Source organism: Lontra canadensis, unplaced genomic scaffold, assembly GCF_010015895.1.
Source record: "Lontra canadensis isolate GAN:19392208 unplaced genomic scaffold, GSC_riverotter_1.0 scaffold2, whole genome shotgun sequence".
NCBI lineage: Eukaryota > Metazoa > Chordata > Mammalia > Carnivora > Mustelidae > Lontra > Lontra canadensis.
In genome coordinates this window covers 39,170,314-39,194,715 of record NW_022630996.1, presented here as the reverse complement: position 1 = coordinate 39,194,715, position 24,402 = coordinate 39,170,314, and the positions used below count along the sequence as shown (strand labels likewise).

At 41.3% G+C, this 24,402-nt stretch overlaps 1 long non-coding RNA gene across 1 annotated transcript in view; it reads right to left on the bottom strand.

Annotated features, from left to right (window-relative positions):
* Positions 1–4,317: 4,317 nt before the first annotated feature.
* The window catches only part of LOC116876337, a 68,938-nt gene continuing 48,853 nt past the window's right edge, over positions 4,318–24,402 (bottom strand). The window contains exon 3 of the long non-coding RNA XR_004384377.1: positions 4,318–4,409. This is a non-coding gene — a long non-coding RNA (uncharacterized LOC116876337). The remainder of the gene's footprint in view (positions 4,410–24,402) is intronic.

The following is a 24,402-nucleotide window of genomic DNA, read 5'->3' as shown; positions in this document are numbered from 1 at the left end:
TGTAAGAGACCCGTGGAACTCTCATTGGCTAAGGGCGGTTGCAATAGGGAACATAAGCCCCTCATTGGCCAAAAATGTGCAATTGAATCTGCTCTGCTGGCTTTCATTAGGGTGGGAACAGTACTATCGAGAAAATAGAAAAAATATGGCAGTAAACTGTAACAGTATACTAAGGGAATATGTATTTTGAATAATATTCAAGAGAGAAAAGATGGTATTTCAAATTATTATCATTTAGGTGAATTAAATGAGATGCTTCTATAAACCCATTTTTGTAAAAAGAAAAAAGTATTGCATTAGTAATAATGCTAATATATGCAAGAAAATTATTTGGAGGAAATTACAGCAACCAATTAGCAATGCTTATTTCCAGACTACAGGAATACGAGACACTTTCAGTTTTTTCATTCTACACTGATATGTGTGCATGCATTCGTAGAACTTTGAGGTTCTGAGTTAAAAAAAATTTATGTATCTAGACAAGTTGTCATTGATCTGGAAAACAATAGCTATGCAAGAATTCAGAAAAGATCTCAACTGAAATAATTCCTTAAAAAATGATGCTCTGAGAAATCACCAATTGAGAACTCAAGAACAGAAACTCTTAATATCAAGAGGTTAGTGGTTGGGGCGTCTGGGTGGCTCGGTGGGTTGGGTCTCTGCCTTTGGCTCAGGTCATGATCCCAGGGTCCTGGAATTGAGCCCTGCCTCAGACTCTCTGCTCAGCGGGGAGCTTGCTTCCCCTTCTCTGCCTGCCTCTCTGCCTACCTGTGGTTTCTCTCTGTCAAATAAATAAATAAAATCTTAAAAAAAAAAAAAAGGGGGGGGGGCGCCTGGGTGGCTCAGTGGGTTAAAGCCTCTGCCTTCGGCTCAGGTCATGATCCCGGGGTCCTGGGATCGAGCCCCGCATCAGGCTCTCTGCTCAGCGGGGGGCCTGCTTCCTCCCCCTCTCTCTCTGCCTGCCTCTCTACCTACTTGTGATCTCTGTCTGTCAAATAAATAAATAAAATCTTAAAAAAAAAAAAAAAAGAAGTTAGTGGTGACCTTTGAAACCCATGAAATATATGACTGAATCCACACAGTCATTGTACAAATTGGTTACAAATGCAAAAGCCTAAATCAATTCTTCATAAAGAAGATATATAATTAAGAGATAGTTTAATAACAACATCTTAGGTTCGAATTACCAGTATATATGAACAAATAAAACATAATGGAGAAGAAGATAAGATGAGATAAAATGGTAAAGAAATAGCATGTCTTGAGAGAGTCAGTGTCAAAAAGCTCCATTTCAGTAAGGAAGTTAGTAATTCAAGAGATATAAATTAAGTAACACTGCTATTATTGCTAAAATTCAAAGATGCTAGAGTAGATAAAAATAAGATATAGTTTGTATAGTAAAATGACCATAAAGAACAAAGAAGTATTAAAGAAAAGCATAAAACAGTATGATAGAAATAAAAGAAACCTGGATAATTGCAACAACAAATACAAATGAATTAGATTTCTATATGAAATAACAAAAACTGCTAGTTTGAAAATTTTTTTTAAGATTTTATTTCTTTATTTGACAGAGAGAGATCACAAGTAAACAGAGAGGCAGGCGGGGGGCTGGGGGCGGGGAAGCAGGCTTCCCACCAAGCAGAGAGCCCGATTCAGGGCTCAATCCTAAGACCCTGAGATCATGACCTGAGCCAAAGACAGAGGCAAAGGCAGAGCCACCCAGGTGCCCCAGTTTAATTTTTTTTTTTTTAAGAGAGAGAGAGAGTGCAGGTGACAAAGTGAGAGAGAGAATCTTAAGCAGACTCCACACCCAGCACAGAACCCCATGCAGGGCTTAGTCTCATGACCCTGAGATCATGACCTGAGCCAAAATCAAGAGTCAGATGCTTAAGGGGCTCAGCCACCCAGGCTCCCTGACAAAAACTATTAGTTTGAGTTTTAAAATGCAATCACTGTGACTACTTCTAAGAGACTCAATATAAAATGACACAGAAGAAAGAAAAATTTCTAAAACAACATTAACAGTATAGAGAAGGCAATATTGTGGATGCTGGTTGATGTTCATAGCCCCTGCCAAATTTCTCACACATCCTATGTATTTTTCTTTCCCGGCACTTTTGCCTTTCTGGCTATCTGGCCTTATCTTGACTCTTGTTGTTGTTCACCACCTAATAATTGTGCAATAGAGAGATGGCTGCCTGAGTTTCTCCTTGGTTAAGATTGTTTTCCTTGAGTTGGAAGGCAAAGAGATGGGACACTACCCAAAGAAACTTCCTGCTTCATTTTAAGCTTGCTTGTTTACTTTCCCAAAGAGCAGAGCTCTAAGAGCCTTGTAGTTAGTGTGTATTTCTGCCATTCTGGCAATAGTGAGACTAGTATGCTTGGTTTGGGCTCATTTTCTAAGTTCTTCCATTCGTTTTTTTTTTTTTTTTTTTTTTTTTTTGGTCTGGGTTCCAAATTTCTTTAGTTGAAGGATGGGACAAATGAGAGAACTTAAGTAGATATTTCAGGATGGTCATTTCCTAAGTTTTAATGAGTAATGGAGCAAGGTAGTGTCAAGGATTTCTAGGGATTTTAAATCCACAGCTCTCTTCCTTTGTTTTGAAAGTCAACTGATCATCCCCTCATCTGACTTTCTTTTATCTGTCCTGTACCCCAACCCCAACCCCTACCCCCAGCAGCTTCCACGTGCATTGGCATCCATGGACCTAGCAGTCACAGACTAAATATTGGTAGTTCCAGTCTTTCTTCAGCTACCCCAATGGCACATGACACATAGAAAACTATCATTTGACTGAGGCACAAATGGGAATTGTCTGCTGCTAGGCTGGTGTGTGGGAGCACTAACACGGCTACTGAATGCACTGGGTGATTGTCCAGCGCTCCCATCCCTGTGACTTTAATGTCTGCTACTCACTAATGCACACCCAGCATTTCTGGCTGAAATGACCTTCTTAGTTGTTTTTCTTCATGGAAAAAGAAACTGCCATTAAGTGAGAGAGATAAATTTTGGTGATAATTGAAATAGCCTATGATATGAAGTGTGGGAACAGAATATATGAAGAAAAGAAACTGTATGAGAAAAAGAGGAGTTGGCATAAACTTCTTTTGTACAAGCCAAGTTAGGTATTACAGAAAATGTCAGGCCCAGCTAAACACCAAGGGCCCAGTACAGTATGTAGCATGGATCAGTTAAGTTCCTAATTAGTTATTTTGAGTGGAGGTTATGGGAGCTGTAAGCATTTTGATCCAGTTCCACAGTTGAGGAACTAAGGCTGCAAAAAATAATGTGCAAACTGAGGAGTTTTTACCACTATTCTCATAGCTACCAATTACTGAGCCCTTGCTAGGTCCATGGCATGTGTTAAACACATTCTATCACTTAATCCTCAAGATATATCCAACAGGTTTATATTAGTTTGTATTATTATCTACAGTTACACATAAAGAAACAAAGGCTCAAGCAAGTTAAGGGTCTTCCCAGGGTTGGCCAGCCTGCCCAGTGGGTGTGGAGTGGAAATTTGAGCTGTTCTAACCATGACACCTCATGGCTCCCTTCCAGGGTACTAACAAGGCTCCTTAAACTATACTCCTACTTAGTTATGGCAAAAGTTTGTAATGGGGGCTCCATTTTGTCTACAGGTCCAATAAGAGAGTGACATGTCACCCTTCCTAAGAGTAAGGTAGTTTGTCCTGTTCATACTACTTTGCAACAGACCAAGAGAAGGAACCAGGCGACAACGGCTTGGATTATACACAGAGCAAAGCCTTTTGCTCTCCCTTATCCTATTACAGAACTGCACCCATCTGTTGGCCCTCAACACAGATGCTGAGCATTATACGGCTGGGAGATCCCTGGGGTAAAACCATCTCATTTTATGGGTGAGAAAACTCAGGGACAGAAAGGCCTCAGGTCCAAGGCCACAGGATTGTTAGTGAAACAACAAGGACTAGAATTCAGGCCCCCTGGCTCTCACGGGGGCTTATCCCACGGTCCCATGTGAACAGTTGTGAAAAGTAACCCTTTGCTCTACCTTTGACATTTCCATAAAATCTGTGTGTCATGTTAACAGCTCATTGGCTCATTCTTCTTTGCATTTAGGGAAAAATGTTCTACCAGGACTACTTTCCAGTCTCAGAAGAAGTCAACGAAAGCCATATAAATTGAGTCCACTATTTAAAATGAGACATGTGCAGGAGAAAAAGAAATGTCTTATAAAACTCAGTAAAGGAACACACGCCTATAGCACACAGGGTGACTCAGAGGGTGTGGTGAGGGAGCAGAAACAGAAAACTGATAATCACCCAGCAGGCCAAACAAAGTGAACGCCATGGACTCTCTATTCTTCTTGCTCATCGACAAAGACTAATAGGCATCTGGTGCTCGGAGGCTGGTATTTCATCCCCTGCAAGGAAGAGGTCAAGGACAGAAGAGCTGAGTACATGATGCCGAATACCCACGCCCTCTGCTGCCCTCCTTTCCACCCCTTGGCCCTGCTTTGGCAGAGTCCTTTGCTCTCTTGGTTGGAAATGGCCTCCATGCCCCATCTTTGACTACAGGTAGGGATTTGTCAGATTCATGCTGATTTGTCAAGTCAAGTCAGGTGGTTACTACCTCTCTATATCTTACAGGACAAAGCCCAAGCTTTTTAGCTTAAGACCTGACATCATCCAGACCCCGGCCAGGATGACTGATCTCCATTTTCCCCACCATGAGTGCCCATCCCATTTGGCTGGTCTTTTTGGTGTGCATCAAATATGTATTATACATTCCTATCTTTACTCCCGCTACCTGAAATTCTCATTTCTTTCTCTCCCTCTTCTCCATGTTTCTCTGCCCTCTCTAAACCACCAGGATATTCATGACACATTCCTTGAGCTTCCCAGTACACCATGTTAGTGACCCTTGGGGCTGCCGCTGCTGGTGGAAACAGATAGACACACTGTGTGTCCCAATGCCAGACACTGTTCTACTAAATGATTCCCCCTGGATTATCCCATTCATCTACACAATAATGCCATGTGGTAAGCATTGATTTCTTGGTGGTGAGCAGTAGGAACTCTAACTCCAACTGGATTAACACAGGAAAAAGTTATTGTTCCACTTAAGTGAAAAGTCTAGGGACAGAGATGGCGCAAATCATGCCAGCAGGAACCAGGCTTTCTTTGTGTCTTGCCTCAACTTCTACACAGTGGCTCCTTTGTAAGGTTCTGAGAGGGGATTCAGAGCTTTAGGTTCTCATCTCTCAACACCTAGTCCCATGGAAGGCAGTAGGAATCTTTGCCATGATGTCCCACAAAGGCCCCCTACAGCCTCCATGCTATGAAGAGCTGATTTGGCCAATCATTTCGACCAGAGGAATGGGATTTGAGCCTGCCTTTGCTAAGTGTCATCACCCCCTCTAAGCACACAGGCCAAAACTGGGGAAGAAATGCTTGTGTGCAAGGAAACAGAGTCACTGGGAAGCCAAAAACCATACATGTGACATGGGAGTCCAGTGAAACATTTTAACAGTGAAAAAATTTCTGCACATTAAAAGTAAAATGGGTCCTACTTATCTAGACAACATGGGAAATATCTTTATTAGTAAGTCTGAATAACAGAAAACCATTTGGAGGTTGGCCACCAGCAAGTATTTTCTGAAAGTTATCTTTGGTTGGACCAGAAGATGAAAACCAAGAACTCACTTTCCAAGTCAATGCACAAACATAGTTTGAAAACTGCTAACATAAGACTGCATTTTATTGTTGGAACTAATGCAAAAATGGACTTAAAATTTGTTCATTTTTCTCTAAAGATTATTAGGCTGGTAATCTGAGTAAGTTTGCTGTTTGTTATCAGTTCCAACTGACTCAGATATTGTGGTAGACAAGCATATGGTGGTTGCAAAGCAGATTTACATGCCTGGGTTTTGCTGCTTACTCTTGCTATGATAGCAGCTCTTTCTTCTCTTCTTGGGTGTCCTTTAGCGTCCAACTAACTCAGCACCACAGCAATTCTTTCTTTTTTTTTTTTTTAATTTGACAGAGAGAGATCACAGGCAGAGAGGCAGGCAGGGTAGGGGGGGAAGCAGACTCCCTGCTGAGCAGAGAGCCCAATGTGGGGCTGGATCCCAGGACCCTGAGATCATGACCTGAGCCAAAGGCAGAAGCTTAACCCACTGAGCCACCCACAGCACCACAGCAATTCTTAAGCCAGTTTGTGTCTCACTATACAATTTCTTGTCTCTGCCTTGTAAATTGCCTTTCAAAACCAACAGTCATTTGACCTCTACAAGAGAGCATACAAATTAATTCACATGTTCATGGCCTTGTCTTTGTTCTCCAAGACTCCTCGTGAAATATTGCAGAAATGCAAAAGAAGTTTCCTACGTTATAATAATGTAACACTAATAGGTCTGTGTCAGACCCCGGACTGAGTCTTTTATCTCATCTACTTCTTACAGGTGCTCTGTGAGGCATGAAAATAACTTGGCTCCATCCAACAGATGGAGGAACTGAGGTTTGGCGAGAGTATCAAAATCTGTTACCCAGGCCACTGGGCTAATACTCAAACCCGGACAGTTTGCCTTCAAGCTCCTTAACAAATACTCTAGAAAATGTGTTATTGACAACTAAGCAGTCTTTCACAAAAATTAGCATGCACTAAAATAATAACATCAGGATAATGGTGAGGATAACAGGGAAGGAAAGAAGCACTTTGATTATTCATGCACTGGAACAGTGAGGCACGGTTCTCCCCAACCTCAGGAGAATAGGTACTTCATGCTCTTAGCATGAGTCAATTGCAAATATTTAGTTACATTCACATTCTCTAAGTGGCAAGTTGCCAGTTTGGCTCCCCTTTAGTTTTTCCCCCTCTGTGGACCAAGCAGTAAATGCCAAGCCCTCCTTCCCTCTCCCACTCCAACACAGAGGACATGAAATTTGCCAATGTGGACGTCAGAAGCAGGAATGTTTACATCTTGCCTTAAATGGTTGCTGCCTCCTTCCCTATGCCTTCCTGTAGCCCCAGATTCAGACAAAGTGGGTGGGATGTGGGTAAGGAAGGCTAGGCAGCTGGCCACAGCTAGTCCTGTTTTTCTTGGTTTTGAGAAACAAGGCGACATCAGAAAGGACTCTAAGGGTCATCTGGGAGACCCTCTTGCTCAGCGCAGGACACCTACTCCACCCATCCCCCCACATCTGAACAGGTCAGTATTTAATGTGTACCTGACTCCTCCCCGTGACAAACAGTTCCCTGTCTTGAAGAATTAACCGGAGCCTAAAAAGTGCTACTGTCCCATGAACAGCTTCTCCCTGAGTGTCAGAGTGGAAAACCTCAGTGATGGATACCTTCGCCCATATTCCAAACCTCTCAGTGCCCTGAGCTATGTTCCCCCTTATCCTACTTTTGCAAGTCAGGGAGAAGACACCTTTGACAGGCAGAAGGTAAATGGGTGTGGTGCCAGTCTCTGTCCAGGTTTTATGTATCTCTGGCATTCAGAAACTGGGCAGCCAGGAACATTCACCTGCTGCATGGACACAGCCCTTAAAGCTTCTTGGTTTACAGAGGAAAGGACGGATCTCTTGGCTTCAACATAAGAGACAAAAATAAAGCCCTCCCCTTTTTAATCAAATATTAACTCACTTCCCCCTTTCCTTCTCCCAGTCTCAGGTAAACATTGAGGAAATGTGACACTGGTGAATTCCCAGGGACTTTTAAGTGGTTGCTGCGGGATTCTCTAAATGAGTGCCACCTGCTGGTTTGCTGGAGTATGATCGATCTACTGCCCAAGTTTCTCCCCAGTATCAAGGGTAGAAGGGGGTCGAGAAGATTAAGATAATGCTCACTCGCTGTGCAGCCCACACCGTGCTGGGCAAGATAATGTTTGTCATTGTCTTGTTTAATCTTCACAACTTTGTGTTGGAGGTGGTATAATCTCTCTGAATGAGGCTTTAAGGGATTAAGCACCAACTGGGGCTGGGACCCTAATCTTCACCTGTCCCACACCAAAGCCAATACCCTTTCCATAACACACCCCAAGGAAACCACAAATCCACATAGATGTGGTTTACAGGATTCGGACATCAGAATTTAGTAGCAGTGACACTGACTTTATCATGATTTTGAGTGGACTTTCTAGTTTAGTTGTGGGGGGTAAGGTTGTTTTATTGGTTTTTCTTAGTTTAGAGTATAGGTTAGAGTTTTAGATTTAGTATATCTGTAGTTTGGAAGAGGAAAATTTCATAAAGTTGAACAGTAACACACATTTTAGATAGGTGGCTTTTCTGTTTCCATAGTCAAGACTGATAGAATTTATAAGATCCACTTCTGTTACTATAAAGACTATGCCTCCCCTAATTCTTCAGTTTTCAGATGGGAAGTGTGTTTACACTTCAGTTCCCACAATTGTGTTGAGTTCATTTTTTCATCAACAATAAAAAGAATGCACCACCTCCAGCATCGTGTTCTTTGAGACTACTAAGTTCCGTTAAATGTCCACATTTCCCACAAAATAACTGACGAAAATCAAATTGGGAGCTGTTTTTGATGTAATATCATTGAAGTTTATTGCATTAAAACAGCAGAATCCTCTCATGGAAATCCACAGAAACAGAACTGAAAGTAGCCTCAGAAGACCCTCCTCCGGATGTGTTGGTGGAATCCAAGGTCACAGTGGTCGTTGAACTAACCCTGACATTCACTGGTCCAGGGGACTGGCCTGAGTTGCAAAGCAACACTCTTTTGTGTCACCTTTGACACAAAGTTGAAAGATGCCATCATGGTTGCTCAAGGGCCTTCTTTATCTCAACCAGCATCACACACACCAGCCCTGCTAGGTTCTCGGTATATATTTATTACTGTCCCTTCTCCCACTTTTGGGGGGAAGACTTCTCTTGTTATCCTCAAGAGAGCAGAGCACCATGGTTTGTTTTGTTTTTTGTTTGTTGTTTGTTTGTTTGGAATGGAGATTCACTGTTGGTTGTGTGAAAAGCCCTTGTAGATGAACTTCTTTGGGGCTCCAAGTTTTCCAGGACTCCTACCCGAGTGATGAGAAGAGTCTCTGAGAGGACTTTTGGCATATAATGAAACGGAGGTTAGTGGGTCCTGTGAAATTCAGTCCTGATTTATTAATGATCCTGCAATGGCTCATTTCAGATTAATTATGATATTTGAAACAAAGCACTCCCAATTTCTCGCTAAAGTATCAGAAAGCGAGAGAGGGAATCCAAAGACAACAATCCAACCAACTCATGAAGTCTGAAAAACAGTGTTTGTGAGAATGAACAGAAAGAAAATGCCTTGCACTTCCCCTCATCCTCTAGGCAACAACCGCTACTTGTTTACGTTGAGGACACACAGAGACAGGTGCGTCTACCTGAACACCTGGTATGTCACCAGCTGGTGGGGAAGTCCTTGAGCAACTTTTGCCTCCACATGCAGAAGTGGCATCGAGAGAGAGAGAGAAGAGGAAGAAAAGAATAGAAACAGGTGGGAGACATGGTGGAATGGAGAGGGGAATGGAGAGGTGTCTCCCACCTGAGTAGTTAGGAAGGAGGGAAAGAGGAGAGGAGAGGAAAGTATGAAAGAGAAGAGGATGGGAAAGACAGGGGAGAGAGAGAGAGCTGAGAAAGACAAAGGGGAAAGGAAAGCAAGAAGAGAGCCAAGGCCCATGACATCCGTTCTTCCAGCCTCACTTGACCAAGAGACAGTCTCCTGAGGAGAGGGCAGGGCGGCGCCCTAGTTGCATAGTAATGAGGCCAGGGGCTTAAAGTCTCTGTGTGCAAGGCTGGGCTGTCTCTAGTTTCACAGTCTGGCTGGCCAGGCCTGGCCACTGGGGGCCTCTAGGAGCAGGCATGTCCCCTGGCACCCGCTGTTCCCTTGCTCTGTCTGCATGCAGGATGGACAGTCTATGGGAACGCAGTGGAAAATCCCCCGGGGAGTGGACGTGGCTTCCCACAACACTGTCAATGTCATGAGAACCTCCGTGTGAGTGTCGGGTGTCCAGCCCTTGGGAGGACCGCAAAGAGGGGGAAACACAATGGTGAGGCTGGCCAAAGGGAAGCCTCTGTGCTTTGCCGTTTCTGCTTTCTCCCAGGCGGTGAGAACTCCTTTCCCCTTTTCAATTTGCTTTGTCCAGATCGGGGACAGGTGCTGCTCCGTGCAGCTGTGCGTGGAAACAAGAACTTTTCTTCTTCTTTTTGCTTCCCATGCCCTCCCCCCAACAATTTAAAAGAAAGTTTGACGCCAGCCTTTTAGAAGCTTATAGAAACCCCAAGTTGACTGCGAATCAGAGAAAACAGGACATTAAAAAGGAGAGAGGTTAATTAGAAAGAGAAAAAGAGATTTTTGGAAGGGTCAGGAGACACTGGTTACTTGCATTTCTAGTACCAGCTTTAGCCACCTAGAAAATGAAGCAAAAATTGAGGAGGCACATTTTCCTTCATCTGTGTCTCCTGTGTGCACAAAATCTCCAGCCACTATCCCATCAGAATCATGAGGTTCCCAAACTGAAAGAGATCTGAGATCATTTATTCGAATCTTCTCATTTTCAAAATATAACAAATGAAGCCAGTGAATTAAATCCCCTGTCCCAGGCTGACCAGCTTCTCCGTGATGCTGCATATGGCCTGGGATGCTCCTTGAGTTGCACCAACCCACGCAGCTGAATGGGTCCCTGTGCCAGGGACAATGGCATTGAATTTCTACAGAGACCATTCCTGCATTTGATACAGGCAAAGGGAAGAAGGAGAGTCTGGCCTATTCACCATTTTTTTTTTTTTAACAGAAGAACATCATGAGAATCTGCCTGCACTTTTGTAGTTGAACAGTATTATTTTACCCAGCACTGTATCTGGTGCTGATGGAGGGACAAAGTGAAAACAACAGGTATCCCATGCTCTGTAGACCCCTTGGTAGCAAAGAAAATACTAACACCACTTTCTGCAGGATCTGACCTTGGGGAAGGCGCCTAACATTTCCTCATCTGTAAAATGAGGCCACTGGAATTCCTGTGTGGGCTGGACTTCTTTAAATTAACATTAAACCAGGACACGGAACTGTAACTCTTATGTAAATACTAAACATTTAGTCTTGGTGTTGTTAATGTGTATCAGTGTTGTGATACACATTTACATCCTGTGACCAATAAATGCTCGTGGAATAGGGGAAATGAATGCATTTTCAAATTCCTAAGGCCAAGTCATTCCAAATCCTACTCTCTTGCTTTTAGAGACGTTGAATATAACTAGTGTTCTGCTTTCAGAGTATGCTCATGGGACAGTTTGACATCTGGCAAAAACTCTTATAAAATGGAAGAGGATGGAGGTCAATGCAGCCTCCACTGACTCCTTTTCCACTGGAAACCAAAGTTGAAGTCATGAAAATGAATTATAAGGCCCCACATGATCTGCAGTACTTCCACACTGACCTCCTAGCCTATGGTTCCTCCCGTGCACTCATGCTGTTCAAGTCAGTCTGGCTCCTTGGGCACACCAAGCAGGATTCCACCACAGGGCCTTTGCACTTGCTGTTCCCTCTGCCAGAAATTCTGTTTCCCCATTTGCTCTTCTCCCTCACCTTCAAATGTCACTATATCAGTTATGCCTCCCAGAACATAATATTTAAGATGGTTCCACCTTATCCCTGCCCCTGGCACTTTATTTTCAGTTGTGGGTCTCATCTCCATCTGACAGACTATATATTTAACTTATTTATTTTTTTGATTGTCCCTCCTGCCCTCATCTCACTAGACAACAAAGAATTTTGTCCATTTTGTCACTGCCATTTCCCCAGCACCCAGATCAATGATTAGCACACAGTGGTCACTTATATATATTTGTATAATTAATGAATCAAGTAATTAAATACTACTTTTATGTCTCACTCATATCTTTAAGTGATCTGGTTGATAAATAAATAAATAAATAAGGCTCTCATTTATTAAGCACTTCCTAGGTGCTTTTTCTAAGTACTTTCCATGTGTTCATTTCTCCCTTAAGACCTATGAATTGAGAGCGCTATGAATTGAGGTGTGTTATTTCCATCTTCTTGGCTGGTCCCTCGAAACACTAGTGGACCTTAGGATCAGTCTCCGAGCCTCTTCTATTCTGAAACTGTACTCACTTCCTAGGGCCTCTCAGCCCTTCCTGCAGCCTCGAATATCTTCTACATCTTGACTTACTAAACATGCATCTCCCACTTGAGACCTCCCCCAAACTCCAGACCCATTTATCCAGCTGTGTACTCAGTACTCCTCTTTGGATGTCTAGTATGTATCTCAAACTTTTAACATGTCTAAATTCAAACCCTTGGACTGTAGCTCTTGTCTCACTCTGAGAAGGGCAATTCCACTCTTTTGGTTTTTCAGGCAAACATTACAAGATGGTAGAAAGAGTCTTTATCTTGATAGTAGTGCTCTCGTCTTACACCAATGGTGGTTTCTGTTGTCCTGGAAAGTGATACACCAGTGTGTCTCCTCACTTTTGTGGTAGGAGGGAGCTGCGATCAGGGCCATGTTATGACTCTCGTGGGGCCCCTCTTCCATTAAAATGTTGTTAAAGATGGGATGCCTGGGTGGCTCAGTCAGTTAGGCATCTGCCTTCGGCTCAGTTCATGATGTCATCTCAGTTCGAGATGAAGTCCCATATCGGGCTCTCTGCTCAGTGAGGAGTCCATTTCTCCCTCTGCCTGCCATTCCCCTGCTTGTGCTCTCTCTCTCTGACAAATGAATAAAATATTTTTTTAAAAAAAAAGTTGTTAAAGATGATATTTTATTACCATGTCAATGTAACTTTTTTCTTCAGATTTTAAAAGAAATTTAAAATTTCTTTTATTTAAATTGTATTTAAAAATTTAAATATTAAATTAAATTCAAATTTTAAATTTTAGTTCATAGATTTTCTTTAGTTCCTGAAGGAGATTAAAACTTTTTTGTGGGCCCCTAAAAGTGTTGTGAGTTGTGGGCACTGTGCGTAATAGAAAAGTTGGCCCGGGATGTGACCCAAGCCTGTTGGAAAGGAAAATCAGCCTAATCACTTCCTATGAGTGAATGACCACGAGTAGAAATTATGCATTTAGTTCTTACTGCTGTCATTGATTTTCCAATAGTTTCAAACAAGCGAGTTACTATCTCTGGGTCTCAGTTCCCCGATATGTGAAAAAAAGGATATCTAACTCAATACTCACTTAAAACCTGCTTCTAGGATCCTAAATATTAAAAATTCATTCAACAACAGTTTGTTCTGTACCAGGTACCGTGTGAAAGATGAGGAAATCTGAGATAAATCCCATACAGCCCCTAACCTCAGTGTGCTACTAAATTCCCACAAAAGAATACTCATTAAACACGCACAAAAATAGGAGATTCCTAAAAAGGCCCTTGCTTTTCGTCTTTTTTAATATTATTCTTTCAAATATCAATTACTCTGTATATATCCAGGGGATGGCTTATAAGCACCAAGGTTTAGTTACAAACACAAATTCTGAAGAAATCATGCATTTCCAGTGGGAGATTTCTATCAACAATTCAAGTGAGACTTCCTGCAATGTATGTGTGTCTCAATTGCTCATGAATGTCTCCCCAAGTCAGTGGATGCCACTTTGAACTTTTCTTGGACTCCACTTCAAGAACTAAGTTGGCAATGGTGGTGGTGGGCATATATAACATGGCATGATTACAGGAACGACCCCTCACCAAGAAACATCTCCTGCTAACCTTCTACCCATGCTTGATGACCTCCTGCTGACTGTTCCTTCCTTCAGGTTAAATGTTGCCTTTCTTCTATAAGATCTCTTTAAATTTTCAAAAACTCCCTTTGCTTATGAAGTCAAATGGTTTTCCACTGGGGCAATGCAGGCACTAGGAATCAAGTAAAGAGAACAAGACTGAAAGAGGAGAAAGTACATGGGAGGAATCCTCAAGACAACCTCCCACCCCACTCAACTACCATTACAAGTTTCCCTAATCTTGAGAGAAATTCCTTGCCAGTCAATCCATAAATATTTATCTAGTAACTCCTGTGCAGAAAGCCTGGGTTGTGAGGGAAGTGTCTGTGTCAATTTCGATTAAAACTCTGCTGCCAGTATCACCAATAACAAACTACCTCAAGTGTCATCCGTAATACGTTGTTCTGTTTTTAGAAATGTACAATGGACGCACTTCCTTCCCCATTTCGATTCTGATTTGGTTCTGGCAACCATGGCCTCAGAAGCAGTTGGGGTAACACCACTCAATTTCCTAAATAGGCAAGACCTTGAACCGTACTCATGGTGGACTCTTTCATTATCCTCATTTTCTATTTAATTATGTTTCCTTTGATAACTGATCCCTTTTAAACTAATAACTTGAATACATCAATCACTCATAAAGTTATTCCTTTGTCTGCCCACTAGTCCCTCCTTCCTTGACTCCTAGAGATACAATGGGATGTTGTTGATCCACTTCTGATAGTTTCATTACCCATTTCTTTCACTGGGATTAGATGTTGAAACTTCTACCCAAAAAAAAATCAAAATAGTATTTCTCATCAAAAGAGTTGTATAACCTTACCACTACAAGAATATACATTGAGCTCTTTCTCCTTAATATAATGATTCTTCATATTTCTCTATGCTCTTCTCGATTTTCACACCTGTGCATACTTCTTACTTCTGTAAACCGAGCTTCCCAAGTCATACAGGACTGGGCAGATAATTCAGAGGGTGTGATTTACTCTTATAATCATATCCTTGATTTTGAGCTTCTTCCCATTCCAGTCCCTCCCCAGCAGAATCACTAGATAATCCAGCCCTTCTCCCTAACTCCGTTTGGTCTCTGAGAAAGGTCCAGGAGTGAAGTTGAACTGTGCATGGGCTGCCATAGGGCTGGTGACACCAATATTTTTTCTCTTGGTCTGATAATTATGATGGGGAGCAGATAATGAGACTGCCCTGCTATTGGGGGGCTCACTGACTGTTGAATAAGACAGGTAAGTACAGTCAATAAGGGAAGGTCTAAGACCACATACTAGAACTAAGCAATGACATAAGCAGGGGTTGGGGGAAGGAGATAATGGCTTGGGGATGAGGGAAGGCTGAATAGAGGCACTAGGTCATTGAATAGACCCTAATCAAAAGGATACACTGAGAAAGACCACTGTAGGTCAATAGTTCCCAACCCTCTTTGAACATTAAAATTACCTGGAGAGTTTTAAATAAAAAACATTGGTGGCAGGATCTCTAGGGTTTCTGATTTAATTGGCTTGGGTTGGGGCCCAGACAAGGACATTTAAAAATGTTCCCCACGGTTACATTAGTGTGTTCACTTTTTGAAAATTCATTGAGATTTGTAAGATTTGTACACTTTTCATATCCACTTTATGTGTCAATAAAAATGTTTAAGAAAATGAAAAAAAAAAAAAACATTCCCTAGGGAAGGGTAAAATGAAGCTTGTGGTGCTGCATTAGAGTTGAAGATATTAGTATAAATTTGTGTTTATTTTCCTATATTTAGATAGAAACACACAGAAATATAGGTATGTGTGTATACTTGGGTTATTATGCATCCATTTTCTAGGTCTGTCCACTGAGAGGGCCTAGAGACACCCCAGTAATAATGAACACATCTAACAAAGGACCTTAGGTTCTAAACGCCATTCTCCAATAAAAGGAAACAGGGCTCCCCAGAGAAATGATGAATTCTAAATCCTGAAGTGGGGAAAATACAAGATAAACCTGGAGCATATTTGTAGCACCAGAATAAGAAAGTGTTGTATTAAAAAAAAAAAAAGTGGGTGTGGAGGGTGAGGGGAGCATGTCCAAAGAACAAAGGGACCAGCCTGAAGGAGCCCCCAGTGCCCACAGCTGGAATAATTTGAGCAATAAAATAAAGATAGTATTAGTTTATGACCAAATGCATGGATAAATACCAGTGAATAATTAAATAAGCAGGGAGAAGGGGAAAATCTTCCTTGTATAAAGAAGTCCAGTTAATAAATACAAAAGAAATGAGAGATACAGAAAATCACCTGGAGAACACCAGAATAACAATTGCTGGGGGTAAGACCCACAGATGGATGTTGAAATCAGTGGGGAAAACTGGATATTTGCATGTCCTCAAAATAATCCCTCAAAATATTTCTTATTGTGGTGGTTTTAATTTATGTTCACATTTTTCATGTATTTTTCCCTCTATGGACTGAGGCTTAATTCCCTTCCTGTGAATGGAGGCTGGACTTAGTGACTCTTTGACTAATATGTACACAGAGAGAAAAACAGTAACTGTGCAGTGGAGAAAGTTGGCGGCACCACCTTGACTGAGCGATCAAAGTTAACATCACCAGAAATAAGTCATATTGCTATCACATATCCCCTGATATGAAGCAACAAGAAGGGCACACAACCTCTGTGTTAGTCTTCCCTAAGTTCACAACCCCAGTTGAATGATGAGAAAATATCAAACAAGCCAGAGGATCTTTCTACAAAATACCTGGCTAGTGCTCTTTCCAAGTGTCAGGCTCCAAAAAAAACAAAGACAGAAGTTTTTGCAGATTGGAGGAGACCAGGGAGACATGTTGCATAAACACGATGTGATTTCCTAGTTTGGATCTTTGAACAGACAAAGGCCATTAGTAGAAAACAAGTGAAATCCAAATGAAGTCTGTATTGAGTTACTAATGAGTCTATGTTGACTTTTTAGTTTTGATAAATGTACTGTAGTAACATCAGATGTTAACACTAGGGGGAGCTAGTGAAGGGCATATAAGAACTTCATGTCCTATCTCCATAACTCTTCCATAAATCTAAGATCACTTAAAAATTTAAAAATTTGAAATATAAATAAGTAAAATTTTTTTCAGTGTTCTCCATGTGATGTTCATGGGTGGTCAGGGTGGACAAGCCCTTACTCAAGACAAAGGCAGAAACTTCAGCTGAATCACAAAGTGATAAATATGAACCATGTGAGGGAAATGCAATAAGGGGTGGTGGAGAAAGAGGAGAGAGAGGTAGTTGGGTCAGATTATAGTCTCTTTACCATGCCCGATAAGAGATCAGTCCTTTACATTGTAGGCCTTGGGAAGCCATTATATTTTCTTTTTTCAAAGATTTCATTTATTTATTGGAGAGAGAGAGAGAGAGAGCATGAAGGGAGGAGTGACAGGCAGAGGGAGAAGCAGGCTCCCCACTGAACAAGGATCCCGATGTGGGGCTCAATCCCAGGACCCTGAGATCATGACCCAAGCTGAAGGCAGACACTTAACTGACTGAGCCACCCAGGCACGCCATCATATTTTGTAAGCAGAGTGAACTTAGAAGTTATATTTGAGGTTAGTTTTAGATAATCCAACTGTCACTTAAATGCTTTATAACAACAGCAATTACTGAAAAATATCTTACAAATTTATTATTTGAAGGATGTGGAATTTTGTGTGGATGCCATACAAAAGAAATTTTTTTAATGTCCATGTGCTTTCCTTTGTGCATTTCTGCCTTATGCCCCACACTCCCTAGTTAGGCATCCTAGGCAGGAGCTGGGAAGAGCTGGGATTGAATAGCAGAAATGCAATGGGAAAGTAAGAGTTAAAGGTAAGCTTCCAACATGCAATGTGGAATTTTGCAGGAAGTAATTTGCAAATTAGGCTGAGTCAAGCCTGATGGAGCTCCTTGCAACTGAACTCCAGACCAGAAAGAAAGAAAAAAGGCAAGTTCAGCTCTCCAGCCCCAGGAGTGACCCTTCAGTGGTTTTAAATTTTTCCAGAAATACATCTTTATTAGAGGTGGTACATTCCTCAGAATCTTCAGAACAATGTCCGTATGGAGAGGGACAAGCAGGATTCTCTGGTCAGTGACCCTGAGCTCAGGTTGCCCAGAGTGGGTTCACTGGGACCAGGCAATTCAGCTTCTAGAAGTAACAAGGGCTTCCTTTCCTCTAGCAGCTTGAAACCTGTTTCTTCAAGGTTGCTGAAAGCTTATGGTTGGTGATGTCAGACATCTCCCAGCCGAGTTGGGTGTCACCCAGAGGGCTTTGTGCCTGTGTTCCGAGAACTTATTACCTATATGCAAAGTGTCCTCGTCTTTGTACTGTAAGAAAACAGACACCCAGGAGGACAGAGGATCTCCCCTAAAAACAAACTCACAGCTGCGTTCGTCTGGCTTTGTCTAGTTGATAAAAATATCCCTCAAAAGGGGACCTCGGTGGCTCAGTCAGTTGCATGTCAACTTTTGATTTTGGCTCAGGTCATGATCTCAGGGTCACAAGATGGAGCCCTGCATGGAGCCCTCGCTCAGTGGGAAGTCCGAGATTTTCTCCCTTTCCCTCTGCTTGTCCCCCTTCATGTGCATGCTTGCTCTCTTTCTCTCTCTCTCAAACAAATAAATCTTTAAAATATATGTATCCATCAGTGGAAAAGGGGGAGGAGCAAGATGGCAGAGGAGTAGGAGACCTGGGTATCGTTGGGTCCCAGGAGTTCAGCTAGATAGTTATTAAACTATTCTGAACACCTAGAAACTCAACAGGAGATTGAAGAGAAGTAGAGCAGCAATTCTAGAAACAGAAAAGCGATCACACTCTGGAAGGCAGGATGTGTGGAGAAGTGAATCTGAGCTGACATATGGGAAGACAGACCACGGCAGGAGAGGCTGGCTCCCGACAAGTGGTGGAGCAGCGGCACACAAAATCAGAACTTTTAGAAGTCAGCTCCACTGAGGGACATCACTCCAGAGGCTAAGCAGGGGGTGGAGCCCTTGTGGAGACAGTGTGGTCTCAGGACCTGCGGGGTCACAAAAAGATTGGGGGTGTCTGAGTGTGGCAGAGCCCCCAGGTATCAGAGCAGGGAAGCTGGCTACAAAGGCGGAGCCGAGAAGTGGGCTCTCAGCTCAGAATAATCTTAAACCATGATCTGAGGCACAGTCAGGCCACGGCTCTTTGAACAGGGGCCCCACAAGTGGCAGATCTGGGGAGACTCACCTTTGTCCTTCATGAGGAGAGGCGTGGGAGTGCATTGCAGGAATCTTCTGGGTTTGGACACTCCACACAGGGCCATACACCAGAGATAGAAATGCATGCTCACAGGCTGGGTGAGCACAGAGTGCGGCGGGAGACCAGGGAGATGGAAGGGACTGACTGCTTTTCTCTGAGGGTGCACTGAGGAGTGGGGCCCTGAGCTCTCGGCTCCAACCTGCTGGAGATTGGGAGGCCGCCATCTTCGTTTCCCATCCTCCAGAGCTCTATGGAAAGCGTTCAGGGAACAAAACCTCCTGAGAGTGAACCCGAGCAGATTACTTAGCCTGGCCCCTAGCAAAGGTGGTGCAGTTCCGCCCCCAGCAAAGATATTTGAGAATCACGGCAACAGACCCCTCCCCCAGAAGATCAGCAAGAACATCAAGCCAAGACCAAGTTCACTTATCAGTGAGAACTGCAGAACTTCAGAGCTAGGGGAAGGCAACACACAGAATTCATGGCTTTTTTCCCATGATTCTTTAGTCTTTCAAAGTTAAATTTTTTTAATTTCATTTTTTCTTATTTTTTAAAATTTTTCCTCTTTCCTATTTTAACATTGTTAAACTATCTTATCAATATCTTTTAAAAAATCTTTTTAAATTTTCATTGTTATACTCATATTCTATCCCTTCATTGTATATAACATTATTTTTTGTATACATATAGGTTTCTCTATTTAAGATTTTGGGATACAGTGTCTTCTACTGGATCAAAATATACCCTAAATCTAGCGCATGGCTTTGTTCTAGTCTCCAGCCTGATCACATTCTTCTCCCACCTTTTCTTTGTTTGTTTCCTTTTTTCAACCAACTTCTTATCAATTCCTTTTTTATAATGCTTTTAAATTTTCATCTTTACAGTCATATTCCATCCCTTCATCGTGTTTACCCTTATTTTTGTATATATATGAGTTTTTTTTTTTTCATTAAAATTTTGGGAGGCAGTTTCTTCTAACAGACCAAAGTACACCCAAAATCAATTATGTGGCTCTGTTCTATTCATCAGCCATATATATATAATTTTTTTCCTCCTTTCTTCACACCCCCACCCCCAATTTCAGGTCTCTTCCAACTGGGTTAGTGTGTATTTTTCTGGGGTCATTGCTATTCTTTTAGTATTGTATTCTCTCATTCATCTAGTCTTATCTGATAAAATGATAAGGTAGAAAAATACACTTCAAAAAAAGAACAAGAGAGAGTACCGATAGCTAGGGACCTAATCAATGCAGACATTAGTAAGATGTCAGAACTAGAGTTCAGAATGACAATTATAAAAATGATAGCTGAGCTTGAAAAAAGCATAGAAGATATGAGTGAATCCCTTTCTAGAGAAATAAAGGAATGAAAATCTAACCAAGGTGAAATTTAAAAAGCTATTAATGAGGTCCAATAAAAAATGGAGGCTCTTACTGCTAGGATAAATGAGGCAGAAGACAGAATTAGTGATATAGAAGACCAAACGATGAAGAATAAAAGAAGCTGAGAAAAAGAGAGATAAACTACTGGACCACGAGGGAAGAATTCGAGAGATAAGTGATACCATAAGATGAAACAATATTCGAATAATTGGGATCCCAGAAGAAGTATAAAGAGAAAGAGGGGCAGAAGGTATATTGGAGCAAATTATAGCAGAGAATTTCCCTAATTCGGGGAAAGAAACAATCATCAAAATCCAGGAGGCACTGAGGAGACCCCTCAAAATCAATAAAAATAGGTCCACACCCCGTCATCTAGTAGTAAAACTTACAAGTCTCAGTGACAAATAGAAAATCCTGAAAGTAGCTCAGGAAAAGAGGTCTGTAACCTACAATGGTAGAAATATTAGGCTGGCAGCAGACCTATCCTCAGAGACCTGGCAGACCTGAAAGGACTGGGATAATATATTTGGAGCACTATGAGAAAAATATGTAGCCAAGAACACTATATCCAGCTAGGCTGTCATTGAAAATAGAAGGAGAGATAAAAAAAAAAAAAAAAAAAAAAACCCAAAAAAAAAAACCTTCCAGGACAAACAAAAATTAAAAGAATTTGTAAACACCAAACCAGCCCTAAAGGAAATATTGAAAGGGGTTCTCTAAGCAAAGAGAGAGCCTAAAAGTATCAGACCAAAAAGGAAGAGAGACAACATACAGTAACAGTCATGTTATAGGCAATACAGTGGCACTGAATTCATATCTTTCAAAAATTATCCTAAATGTAAATGGGCTAAATGCCCCAGTTAAGACACAGGGTAGCAGAATGGATAAAACAACAAGACCCATCAATAAGCTCTCTATGAGAAACTCATTTTAGACCCAAAGACACCTCCAGATTTAAAGCGAAGGGGTAGAAAACAATTTACCATGCTAATGGACATCCAAAGAAAGCTGGGGTGGCAATTCTTATAACAGATAAATAAAATTTTAAGCCGAAGACTATAATAAGAGATGAGGAAGGAGACTATATCATACTTAAGGACTCTGTCCAACAAGAAGATCTAATAATTTTAAATATCTATGCTCCTAACATAGGAGCACAAAACTATATAAACCAATTAATAACAAAAGTCAAAGAAACCCATTGACAATAAGACAATAATAGTAGGGGACTTCAACAGCCCCCTCAATGAAATGGACAGATTATCTAAGCAAAAGATAAACAAGGAAAGAAAGGCTTTAAATGACACACTGGATCAGTTGCACATCACAGATATTCAGAACATTCCATCCTAAAGAAACAGAATACACATTCTTCTCTAGTGCATATAGAACATTCTCCAGAATAGATCACATCCTGGGTCACAAATCAGGTCTCAGCTGGTACCAAGAGATCGGGATCATTTCCTGCATATTTTCAGGCCACAATGCTTTGAAACTAGAACTCAACCACAAGAGGAATGTTGGAAAGAACTCAAATACTTGGAGACTAAAGAGCATACTACTAAGGAATGAATGAGTCGACCAGGAAATTAAAGAATTTAAAAAATTCATGGAAACACATGAAAATGAAAACACAAATGTTCAAAATCTGTGGGACACATCAAAGGTGGTCATGAGAGGAAAGTACATAGTAATAAAAGCCTTTCTCAAGAAACAAGAAAGATCTCAAATACACAACCTAACCCTACATCTAAAGGAGCTAGAGAAAGAACAGCAAGTAAAGCCTAAACCCAGCAGGAGAAGAGAAATCATAAAGATCAGAGCAGAAATCAATGAAATAGAAACCAAAAGAACATTAGGACAGATCAATGAAACTAGGAGCTTGTTCTTTGAAAGAATTAATAAGATTGAGAAACCCCTGGACAGACTTATCAAAAAGAGAAGAGAAAGGACCTAAATTAATAAAATCATGAATGAAAAAGGAGAGATCACAACCAACACCAAAGAAATACAAACACTTATAAGAACATTTATGAGCAACTACATGCCAGCACATTTGACAACCTGGAAGAAATGGATGCGTTCCTAGAGACATATAAACTACCAAAACTGAACCAGGAATAAATAGAAAACCTGAATAGGCCCATAACCAGTAAGGAGATTGAAGCAGTCATCAAAAATCTTCCAACAAACAAGAGCCCAGGGCCAGATGGCTTCCCAGGGGAATTCTACCAAACATTTAAAGAAGAATTAATACCTATTCTCTTGGGCGCCTGGGTGGCTCAGTGGGTTGAGCCACTGCCTTCGGCTCAGGTCATGATCTCAGGGTCCTCGGATCGAGTCCCGCATCGGGCTCTCTGCTCAGCAGTGAGCCTGCTTCTCTCTCTCTCTCTCTCTCTCTCTCTCTGCCTGCCTCTCCATCTACTTGTGATCTCTGTCAAATAAATAAATAAAATCTTTAAAAAAATACCTATTCTCTTGAAAATGTTTCAAAAAAAAAAAAAAGAAATGGAAGAAAAACTTCCAGTCTTATTTTATGAGGCCAGCATTACCTTGATCCCAAAACCAGACAAAGACCCCATCGAAAAGAATTACAGACCAATATCCCTGATGAACATGGATGCAAAAATTCTCACCACAATACTAGCCAAGAGGATCCAACAGTACATTAAAAGAATTATTCACTACAACCAAGTGAGATTTATTCCTGGGCTGCAAGTTTGGTCCAATATCCGAAAATTAATCAATGTGATACAATACATTAATAAAAGAAAGAACAAGAACCATATGATACTCTCAATAGATGCTGAGAAAGCATTTGACAAAGTACAACGTCCTTTCTTGATCAAAACTCTTCACAGTGTATGCATAGATGGTACATACCTCAATGTCATCAGAGCCATCAATGAAAAACCCACAGCGAATATCATTCTCAATGGGGAAAAACTGAGAGCTTTTCTGCTAAAGTCAGGAACACGGCAGGGATGTCCATTACCACCCCCTGCTATTCAGCATAGTACTAGAAGTCCTAGCCTCAGCAATCAGACAACAAAAAGAAATAAAAGCCATTCAAATCGGCAAAGAAGTCACTCACTCACTCTTTGCAGATGATATGACACTTTATGTGGAAAACCTAAAAGACTCCACTCCAAAACTGCTAGAACTCATACAGGAATTCAGTAAGATGTGAGGATAGAAAATCAATCCACAGAAATCAGTTGCATTTCTATACACCAACAACAAGGCAGAAGAAAGAGAAATGAAGGAGTTGATCCCATTTACAATTGCATCCAAAACCATAAGATACCTAGGAATAAATCTAACCAAAGAAGCAAAGAATCCGTACTCAGAAAACTATATTCATGAAAGAAACTGAGGAAGGCACAAAAGAATGGAAAAATGTTCCATGCTCATGGATTGGAAGAACAAATATTGCGAAAATGTCTTATGCTACCTAGAGCAATCTACAGGTGTAATGCAGTCTCTATCAAAATACCATCAACTTTCTCAAAGAAATGGAACAAATAGTCCTAAAATTTATATGGAATCAGAAAAGACCCTGAATAGCCAGAGGAATGTTGAAAAAGAAAACCAAACCTGGTGGCTTCACAATTCCAGACTTCAAGCTCTACTACAAAGCTGTAATCATCAAGACAGTATGGTACTGGCACAAAAACAGACACAGAAATCAATGGAATAAAATAGAGAGCCCAGAAATGGATGCTCAACTCCATGGTCAACTAATCTTCAACAAAACAGGAAAGAATGTCCAATGGAAAAAAGACAGTCTATTCAACAAATGGTGCTGGGAAAATTGGACAGTCACATGCAGAAGAATGAAATGGGACCATTTCCTTACACCACACACAAAAATAGACTCTACATGGCTGAAAGACCTCAATGTGAGACAAGAATCCATCAAAATCCTGGAGAAGAACACTGGCAGCAACCTCTTTGACCTCAGCCACAGCAACTTCTTTCTAGAAACATCACCAAAGGCAAGGAAAGCAAGGGCAAAAATGAACTACTGGGACTTCATCAAGATCAAAAGCTTTTGCACAGCAAAGGAAACATTGAACA